Source organism: Tetrao urogallus (assembly GCF_951394365.1).
Source record: "Tetrao urogallus genome assembly, chromosome: 2".
Taxonomy (NCBI): Eukaryota; Metazoa; Chordata; class Aves; order Galliformes; family Phasianidae; genus Tetrao; species Tetrao urogallus.
The window spans coordinates 72,939,887-72,950,148 of record NC_136814.1 but is presented as its reverse complement, the minus strand read 5'-3'; positions in this window follow the sequence as shown (position 1 = coordinate 72,950,148).

Sequence of the window (10,262 nt, the reverse complement as noted above, 5' to 3'; positions counted from 1 at the left end):
TTGCAGTACCTAACAATCAAATATAAAGCTAGCTGAATATTTCAGTTTTACTAAATGTATTGGAGATATTTCCATTGGTTACAATAGGATCTCTTGGTCTATAGGTTACACTCAGGCATTAATGTAAACACCTAAGTTTCTGTGTCTTAGTCTGAAACTGAGTCCCACCCAAGGAATTAGCTCCACCGTAACAATGGATATTGACTACATGGATACACACACAGAGATAGAGATTTTTTCTTCTCTCTTTGTTGTTAAATCATGGTAAAAGTGTAAGTGTTATTAATAGAACTGTCCCATACAGCTTTTTTTCCTGCTGACTGCTGGCAGAGCTGTCCTGCACAGCATTTTCTGTTTAGCTGACCACCTGAAGTTTCTGTGTAATCTCCAAATCTGTTGGGTAATATAGATCTTGGCTGCCCTCTGTGAATCTCTTCCTGGTTGAACACCAGGACATGCATGAAGTCAAAGGATCACACAATGGGTTTCTGGGCACCAGCCATGCTGGCTTATCTGCTCAATGTTTTTTTTTTTTTAGAGTGGAATTTTTTGTGGAAAAATATCAGCTGTAGTAGCCTTTAGTAAGAAAGAAGTTACTCATAAAAATTCTGTTATATTTGAATATATTCTTGTAGATATTGAAAATATTTCTGGAGGTTTAATTTTCTGCTATTGTCCACAATAATTTTGTCAGTTCTTCTTAGCTTTGACATTCCTCATGGAGCTTCTTTACCTCTTCAGGCAGTGTTTTATAGGATATTGGCTTCTAAATGTTTTTCTCAAGACATACCTGAGCATTATGAAAATCTCTTTGGCTAATTATAAAGCTATGTATCTGCAATTATTTGAGATTTTATTGACAGAATGAGTAAGTCCAGTCCAGTACAGTTCACTTACAACATTTTCTTCTCTTCAGCTAAGCAAAAAAAAAAAAAAAGAAGAAAACAAACAAAAAAGAAACCCACAATCTCTCTAGCTAATTAAAAAGGGGACACAATGTCTAATAGACAAAATCTCCCAAGTTCCAAACATGCAACTAAAATCGTCTTTGCTGTAGCAAAGAGCAATTCACTTAACCTTTCTGTATTTTCCCATCTGTAATTTGGAGATAAGTATTTATTTGCCACATCAGAAAAATTAGTAAATATATACATGTAATTTGATGTTGAAAAGTGTTTTGATTAATTAAACAGGATTTGTTTATCCTGTCTTATACATCTTCAGTGTTTTTACTGCAGTTGGTGTAAACACAGTTGTGGTGTCAGATAATATGATCTGAAGCCTTCCCACAGAAATTTTACAACTTTCTGTGAGGAGTGTGGCCTCTACCACCACAGCCACAGCATGTTAACTTACATTACCATTTCCTCCTTGGTTTGCTTTTACATCCTATGAGTTAATAATTCATTACTGGTGAGGTTCTGCTCTGAATATATATGCTCCTGTTCTGATTTGGCACAGTTATTTCATCTGGCGAGAAGGGGAGATGAACCACTGCTGTAATCTTGCTTCTGTTTCACAGAATAAAGAATAAAGAAACAGATAAGAATGCAATCTATACATTTTAGAACAACAGCAGTGGTAAATTAATAATTAAGTCATGGTAATTTTCTGTTTTATCATACTCTTGCCATATATCACTACTTGAGAACCAGGTCCAGGAAAGATGTATAAATATCAGCTGGAAAAGTGCATTTTCTTCCCTTCCCTTCCCTTCCCTTCCCTTCCCTTCCCTTCCCTTCCCTTCCCTTCCCTTCCCTTCCCTTCCCTTCCCTTCCCTTCCCTTCCCTTCCCTTCCCTTCCCTTCCCTTCCCTTCCCTTCCCTTCCCTTCCCTTCCCTTCCCTTCCCTTCCCTTCCCTTCCCTTCCCTTCCCTTCCCTTCCCTTCCCTTCCCTTCCCTTCCCTTCCCTTCCCTTCCCTTCCCTTCCCTTCCCTTCCCTTCCCTTCCCTTCCCTTCCCTTCCCTTCCCTTCCCTTCCCTTCCCTTCCCTTCCCTTCCCTTCCCTTGGCTTCATTGCTCTTTTGCCCTTTTTACTTATGACACAAGATTGTGTGCTCATAGAGACTTAAAAGGTGAGGATCATGAGAGCAACCAGCTCTCTTGAACACCAGAACACTCCAGAGATGATTGCCAGGGGACACTACTAACTATGTAAATAGTTCCCTGAGAAACGTAAAATTTGCCTTCTTAAAGTCCAGAGTAGCAGTTCTACTAATGCTTTTTCTCAAAAAACATTGAACTGAACTATTTCATTTCCAATTTAGGAATAGGAAAAATCAGAAAGATGTATTAGTATTTGAAATAAATAATTTTTGCCCAACTATAAGAACTGTTTCTGAACAAACTGTTGCTATTTTGGCCACATAAGTTAGCTATGTAAGCATAGTGTGCATGGTACAGATTTGTACAGTGATGCTAAAGCATGAATATGAATTCTCAGTGATTTTGCAAAGTGTCATCACTATCTGTCTGTAGAACAATATAGTTGTCTAATGATAGTGTCTTTGCTTTGTTAAAAAATGTACAAAAAAAGACTGTATTTTTTGTAGACTGTTTATTATTTTTTCTTTGAAAACATTTGTCTCTACAACTATCACAGTTACAAAAATAGTCAGTGACTGTATTCATATCACCTCCTGGAAGTATTAAATACAAGCATTATAGATACTTTTGCACCCAGCGTGAAAGAAAGAGAATTTTGTGTCACCTTGGTTAAGATACACGTACCTGGACAGCATTACTGTCAATGAGAATAAAAAATTCAATACCTAAATTATACAAATATTGAACAGGTTATTTTAAGAATATAACTTTAATACAACTGTTCTCTGCATTGACTCTAGTGACCATGGGTAAGTCAAGCAGAAAATCTTGTTCCCCAAAAATTTGTCGTCATGGAGTTTAACTGGCACAGCTCTGGAAGACCATAAATTGCCTACAGTATTTTTTTTCCTCTGTAAGGATGTTTTGACTTCTGATTAAACTTATTTCTTAATAATGTGGTTATTGCATGATTCATATTAGCTGGCACATTGACAAATTCCTAGTTTCTCAAGTTTAATCTTTTCAGGCAATTCATTACTATGCACAGGAAACAATACAATTGTTTTCTTATTTATTGTAAAATAATAATTTTATTTGAAACAGATGCAATGCAAATGATATATTCAATGTAAATTACTCGCATTTAACTAAAAATATTTTAAAATATGTAAATTCCACTTATTAATTTGGATGTTATTCATGTCTTTAGGAGAGTTGCATAGCTTCTTCATGACTGTGTTTGCAGAATACAGAACGTTGCTTGCTACTAAAAAAGAAAAGCTGGATTGTTGATCCAGCTGTTAAATCATGTCTACAAAATGTCATAAACATCCAAAAGATATAAAGCAAGAATCAAATTGACCAGTTCTTGGGCAGCTTGTGACATTATGTAGCTGTTTTAGCTGGCTTTGTAGCATCACAGAAATCTATAACTTCATACTTCATGAATCTGAATCAATAAATTTGCCATTATGGTCTCCAAAATTAATCTTGCCTTACATGATTCCCTCCCCATCCCACAGTTCTAATTCTCTCCCTTTTCCTTCTACTTCACAACAAAACAAAATAAACTGCAGTGAGAATTTATAATCTTTTGAGGAAAGTAAAACAGATGAGTTAGGAATGTCAATCCTGTGAGCAGAATCACCATCCTTTTCAAGCCTGAGGATTGAAATGAACACTTCAGAGTTAGCACCTGCACCCAAAATGGTGTTTCACAATAGTCCTTCATTGTTTTCCTTTTTTTTTTTTTTTTTTAATAACAATCACTGTGTCTTAATTTTATCAGTGTCGAGAAAAGAAGAATTTAAGTAAAACTGAGAAGCCAACATCTAAGTTGGGTATAAGTCCGTATAGTGACTGAAATTTCTGTTTCTGAGAACTCATGTTACTATTTTGATTTGCAGTATTGAAATCAATGTATTTGTCACCTTAATGTTCTTATTACCATCCATGTTTTCGGGACTCCAACCTTGGAGGTACAGTGTTTCACATACTTGATTCCTTAATGTAGCCAAGTGTCTTAAAGCCTTTTGTCCATAAGAGTCATTGGTCTCCTCCCCCTCTCACCCGAGGAATTTAATAGCATCAGTCAGTGAAAATATAATGTAGGGCACTGCTGTCATTCTAAAAAAGATACTAAATCCCTTGTGTTATAAGAATAATTTGTTTAATGACTCTTTGACCTTGGAACACATGGTGGACGATTTTAAATCCTTGCCCTTTCAGGAAGGAGGAGTAAGCTTCTTCAGATATCCTACAGAGAAAGAGTACAGTCATGGAAAATCATCCCCAGGTCTTTGGAAGTCCAAGTAATCACTTACCTCCAAATTCTTAAGATTTGTCCTACTTACAGAAGAAAAGGGAAAGAAAAAAATATGAATGTTCCCAACATTTAAATAACCAAAATGGATTTTAAAACTTTTTCTGTGTTCTTTTTTTTTTTTACCTTTTTTATTATTTATTATTTTTTAGTGGCTTGGTTAGCCATCAGACTGTCTGAAGGATAATTCTCTAAGGAAATACAAGAAATATGCATGAAAATAGTTTTAACTGGTAGAAGTATGGTAAAAAGAATTATCAATTTGAATAGGATGAGGTAGAATTGCAAAAGCAGACAGGAAAAGTAATGTGATCTTTGATTTGTTGTTTTTTTTTTTATAAATTTTGTCAGGACTCTTCAGCAAGACAATTCTGTTGATAGATCTAATACTTTGTAGATCTAATGCTTTATCTTGAAAAATAAATAAACAGTAGTATATTTTCTATGTCATACAGCTCTTGGGACTTACTGAACTCCAACAATATGAATTCTAATCTCTTCTGAGCACAGATTTCCTATAATTTTATCATTATTTATTTATATCTCCAAGTAACCAAGATACCGCTTAGAATGCTGTTAGATTGTGGAGTCTCCTTCTCTGGAGATGTTCAAGACCTGCCTGGACACCTACTTGTGCAACCTGGTGTAGGGAACCTGCTTTGACAGGGGGGTTGGACTCGATGATCTCTGGAGGTCCCTTCCAACCCCTGTGATTCTATGATTATATGATTCCATGAATGTGGTTTAATAACCCTGGCTTACATTGTTGAGCTGTTAGTGCTTTTGTAGAGAGCATTTTTTGGCATTTATTTTGCTGTGTCAACCCAATGGAGTCCTTAGCAGAGGTTGGTAAATGATAAATTTGAGACAGGAAGAAGAGCAGTTAGCAGGTGTCATACATTTACAGAGCTGTAGTTACTACACGGACATCTAAATGTGCAATCTGAGAAAGATACTGGCTAAAAATGGCAAAGAAGAATGAGAAGATTATGTATGGCACAATTATTTTTTCCTGGCATTTTTTCACAGGTTCTGGCATCATTTTTGCCCATTTTTAGGACAGACAGAGCTAGCTGTTTCTTCATACAAGATGCCATGTCACCCTTAATTGGCTTCTCTGATCTTTCTGAAAAGGGATGTGGATTCTTTCCAAGATTAATAACTATGCATCTGTTAGTACAACAGTGAAGCAGATTTGTGAACAATAGACCTACACATGTATTTGAAGAGATCAGTGGCACTGAATGAATCTAATAATGTAATTACAAAAAATGAGCCATTCTAGAAGTCATGTGTCACTGTATTTTGATGGTATTTGACTCTTCTGTGATATTTTAGAAGCTCCAAGTATCTCTATCATTATCTTTTCTTCCCCTCCCTTCCATTCTCTTTTCAATAGGGAAACTCTGAAAGATCAGTCATAAATCATAACTTCTTAAAATTGTAGCGTTTTCATGAGTTTTTGAAATCATCTCTGCTGCTCAGTAGAAAGATTACCTTGAGAATAACCCCATCTCTTATAATTTCTGCATTAATCTAGCTTCCCTCCTTCTGCTTATCCAATAGTAGTAGTAGTACTGGAGTTGATACACAAATTTCTTAATTAAAAAAAAGGACTGACAAATATTCCTGAGCTTTGAGCTTTCTTTATTGTGACAACATCTGAAAACAAGTATGATTACTGTCAAATTAAATTGATTATTTCTAATTTATTGCAACAGAATCTGAAGTAATTTGGACCAAACAGCTCTCAGTAGACCACAGGCAGGTTTTCCTTTGCATCCATAGAAGCTCTTTAGACAACAGGACACTTTTAGTAGATGTTGTTTGCTCTATTTTCAGTTTTGCTATCAAATACAGCTAGAGCAGAAAGGGATAATGTAAAAGTACACATTCTGACAGAAATGTATGCAACAATTTTAATTTATGAAAAAGGTATGTTCTCTTATATATATTTCTACGGTCTCTGTGTAGATAAAATTACCACTTATTAAACTGCCAGAGAAATAACACAAAGAACTTCACAGTCAATTGATGCCCATGCTAGCATTTTGTGTGACTCTTTCCTTCAAAAGAAAAGAGCTGACAATTAGACAAGGTTTTCTTCAAATTCTTTATGGATGAACTACTTGTATATACTGACCAAAAAAAACACCTAAGCTTAAAGAGTATCCCAGTATCTCTCATTCTCATCTAAGCAAAAAGCACCAGTGCTTGCTTCCACCAGCCTTCTATAATTTCAGATCTTTTTTCCAGTCTATAGAAAAAATGTCTCTGAAAACACTCCTACAAACTTACATGCATGTAAAAAAGGCAATCAACCATCAAGGCCAAGCAGTGGGGATTTGTTTCCTTCAGGAGACCCATACGTTCGATGAAAAAATGAACAGAATCTCACTTGCACAGTAGAAAGAAGTAATTATACTTCTCAGTCAGTGTAAGTGAAAATGCATACATATATGATTTTCCTTGTGGGATGTTTTAGGCATGAAACAATTTAAATTTAGAATCAAATGAACATGCTATGACATTAATTGTAACTTACCTGCTTATAGGAAACAATAATAATTCAGGTCTAGCCAAGCACTCTGAAATTGATTACTAATTAAATAATAGTATTAAGATAGAGGTATTTGTCAAATTAGAAAATGGTGAACACAGTGACACAACGCCAATAATGAAAGGGTCAAGGACTTAAACAAAAATTGGTTTAATTTGATTTTTTTTCCCTAGTAATACACAGGGGACATTTTGGTAAAGGCTAATCTTTATCACCTTTTCACAACACCAGGAGCTTTTTATTTTTATTCCAGGAACCTTGTAACAAGGTTTAATAAAGTTTTAATTGCTATCAAAAACAGCAAGCATTTGGATTCTCTATATTGTTTCTCAGATCTTTGGAGAGGAACTGCTTTTAACTTAAAACCGCAGTTATTGAAGCAGTATATGGGTTTTCTTGTGTTTGGGGCAGAACATTGATGATAGCAATCATCACATCTTTCTAATCTGGCTTTTTTCAAAATATAAGGCATAATGCTTCACAGGTCTCCCTGACAGGATATTTTCTAAGCAAAATGTCAAGATTTGCAACATGAAAACAGATTCCCATCTATTGAAATTGGAATGGTGAAGGTGTGAAAAATATTTCCCTTTTCATAGAAATCATATAGAGATTTTCTTTGACAGTGGTGAGTTTAGGTCTGTAAGCATGGGTAAATGACTTTGGCTCAATATGACTTATATGACAGCATGAGTTTATGTGCTGTATAGAGTAGATGACATCTACCAAGGTAACTATAGAGAATCGTTTTTTAGTGAATACTTACAAGTTGTATTCTCCTTCTTAATTTTATTTATTTATTTATTTATTTATTTTTTCCAGAGCTGTATCACTGCCCAACTTTACTAAATGGGAAACAGTTTCTTGTTCTCATTTGGGAATACTTAGCAATTTTCTTTTTCCTCTTATGTCATTTTGTCAAATAAGCCATTTTAAATGCCATGTAGGAGCTTGAAGTTAAAAGCCTGCTAAATTGTGCATTTCCAGTGATACTACTTTGCAGAGCTATGTGGGAGACATGAGCTTGATTTTACTTCCCAGTCTCAGATTCCTGTCCATTTAAACAGAAACCAACGAACAGTAACTAGCAACTAATAATCCTCCCTAGCTTGTCAACTCCCTCAATCCCCGAGAAAGATATTGCTCCCACATCAGTACAACAAAAATTTTAAGGAAATAACAATGCAGTTGTGGATGCTATTATCTTTTCTGTGGTGTTTTTTAATAATTGTCAGTAGCTATGATCAAAGCAAAATGTCTGGCTATTAAATAGAAGATATGATGTTATGTAACTATGCATATGTTTGGTTGTACAAACATATTTTTATATATGTGTGTATATAATCAATAAAAACATATTGTTTATTTTAAAAAAGCATATTATTTCTGTTAAATATAGAAAGTAATTGAGACTGAAGACAAGACAATGACAGTTCTCATGCAAAACTACACAAAATTAAAGTTAGGCTTGCCATAATCCTGATCATGAACCCAGAGACAGAGAACAGACAGAAAGCTGTGTTATTTCATCTAAAGCTTACTTCAGCTTTTAGATATGTGAGCAGTTGCTTTGTAATATCTGTGATTTCTTTTTAGAAACAGGATTAGTTCTGCAACCAATGGACAAAATTAAAACAATGAAACTTATTTAAGATATTTATTCTTTGTTGTACTGACAGCAGTAAAATCCATTGAAACCATTTGTGAACTTGAAGTTAAAATAGAACAGCATTTTACAAGCTTCATGATTTCTTTCTTCAGGAGATTTATTTGGTTATATCATGTCTGGTCCAGCTGGTGAACAGCTAACAATATAGCACAGTGGTAACCACACGTTGCTGTCTCTGTTCTCACTGCGAGATGGGCAAGCATTCCTATTTTATGTATCCTTAAAAACTTGTTTTAGTGGTGGAAAAAATCTGCTAAACTTGTCACATTGACATAGAATGAAAATATTATATATCAAGAAATATTTCTGCCTTGTTAGTTTTGGAAAGTTATCTAAGTTAGATGTGTAAAGCAGACATCTCAGTGACTGTATGGGCTTATCTCACAAGGGCCTCACAGAGTCAGCTCAGCACCCAGGTATCAATGGCCTTAGCTGCAGATACTGACAAGGATTTCAGTGTGTTATATTGCAATCTCCCTTACACCTTGTCATTTCTATCTTTCACACATTTTGCTTGTTTCATATCTGTGTAAAATTTCAGCTTCTCAGGCAGATACCAGCTGCTACTAGATTATGGATGACACCTTAACCCTGACTCCACCAAAGTCAATGTAAGTATTTCCATGGATTTTCTCAGGATCTGAATCAAGGCTGTGAGGAGCAAAGGTCATTCTAGACCATATTCTGTAATAATCCCAGTCATTTCTTTTGGCATACTTTTGGCTATGAAGCAAGCTCAAAATCAAATTCCTGCTTGCCAGACCCAAACAGCTGGACACAAGCCATTGCTAACTTACCTGCAGAGCACAGCAAAAGCCAGTAACATTACTTTACTAGGATTGGAGAATGAATAGATAATTTTCTTTGCTTCTGCCTGCAAGTCTTTGTCCGTTTAGTCATCTACTCATTACTCAAGATTATTTGACAATATCCAGAAGGAAAGGATGGTGTGAGTCTCAAAGTTCTCAGTGTTTCTCTATAGCCATGTGAAAAGCAACTTGTGGTTTTAAAACTGTCACCTCAGATGGGTGGAATGAATCACTCTCTAATGACCCCTGCCTTTCCGCATTTATTATACTGCTTATACAATAATTTAGACTAGACACACAGATTCTCTTTCGCAGCATTTTTTTCTTCAAAAGATCTGTTTCACAGATAAAGCAGTAGATCTGTGAATGCGTACTGTACAAGACTAAAAGTATATTTAGACATGAAATATATAATGCATAAACATAGACAGATGCACGTATATATATAAATATATATGGACAATTTTAAATACATATACATATACACACACATTACACTCATACCCCTATGTCTATATATGCGTGTGATTATGTTTTTCAGATGATTGTTCTATAGCCAATCAATCATTCTGTTTCTCTAAATCTTGGGAAGTTTCCTATGTGCTCCTCTTTGTAGCCCCAAAAATATTTAATCAAGAAATTATCAAGAAAATTTGAGAAAGCAATGTGGTCTATCTGAATTTGCTTTCATTTTCATTGTCAAAAAACTGCCAGTAGATTCATTTTGATGACACCTATGTTTTTAAACAGTCATAATAAGATCTCAAAGTTCATCTCTTGTTAAGGAAATTTTCATGGCAGCGGAAGAAACAGCTCATTAGTAGAATGACAAACAGGGACAGTAAGTGCAGTGTAAGA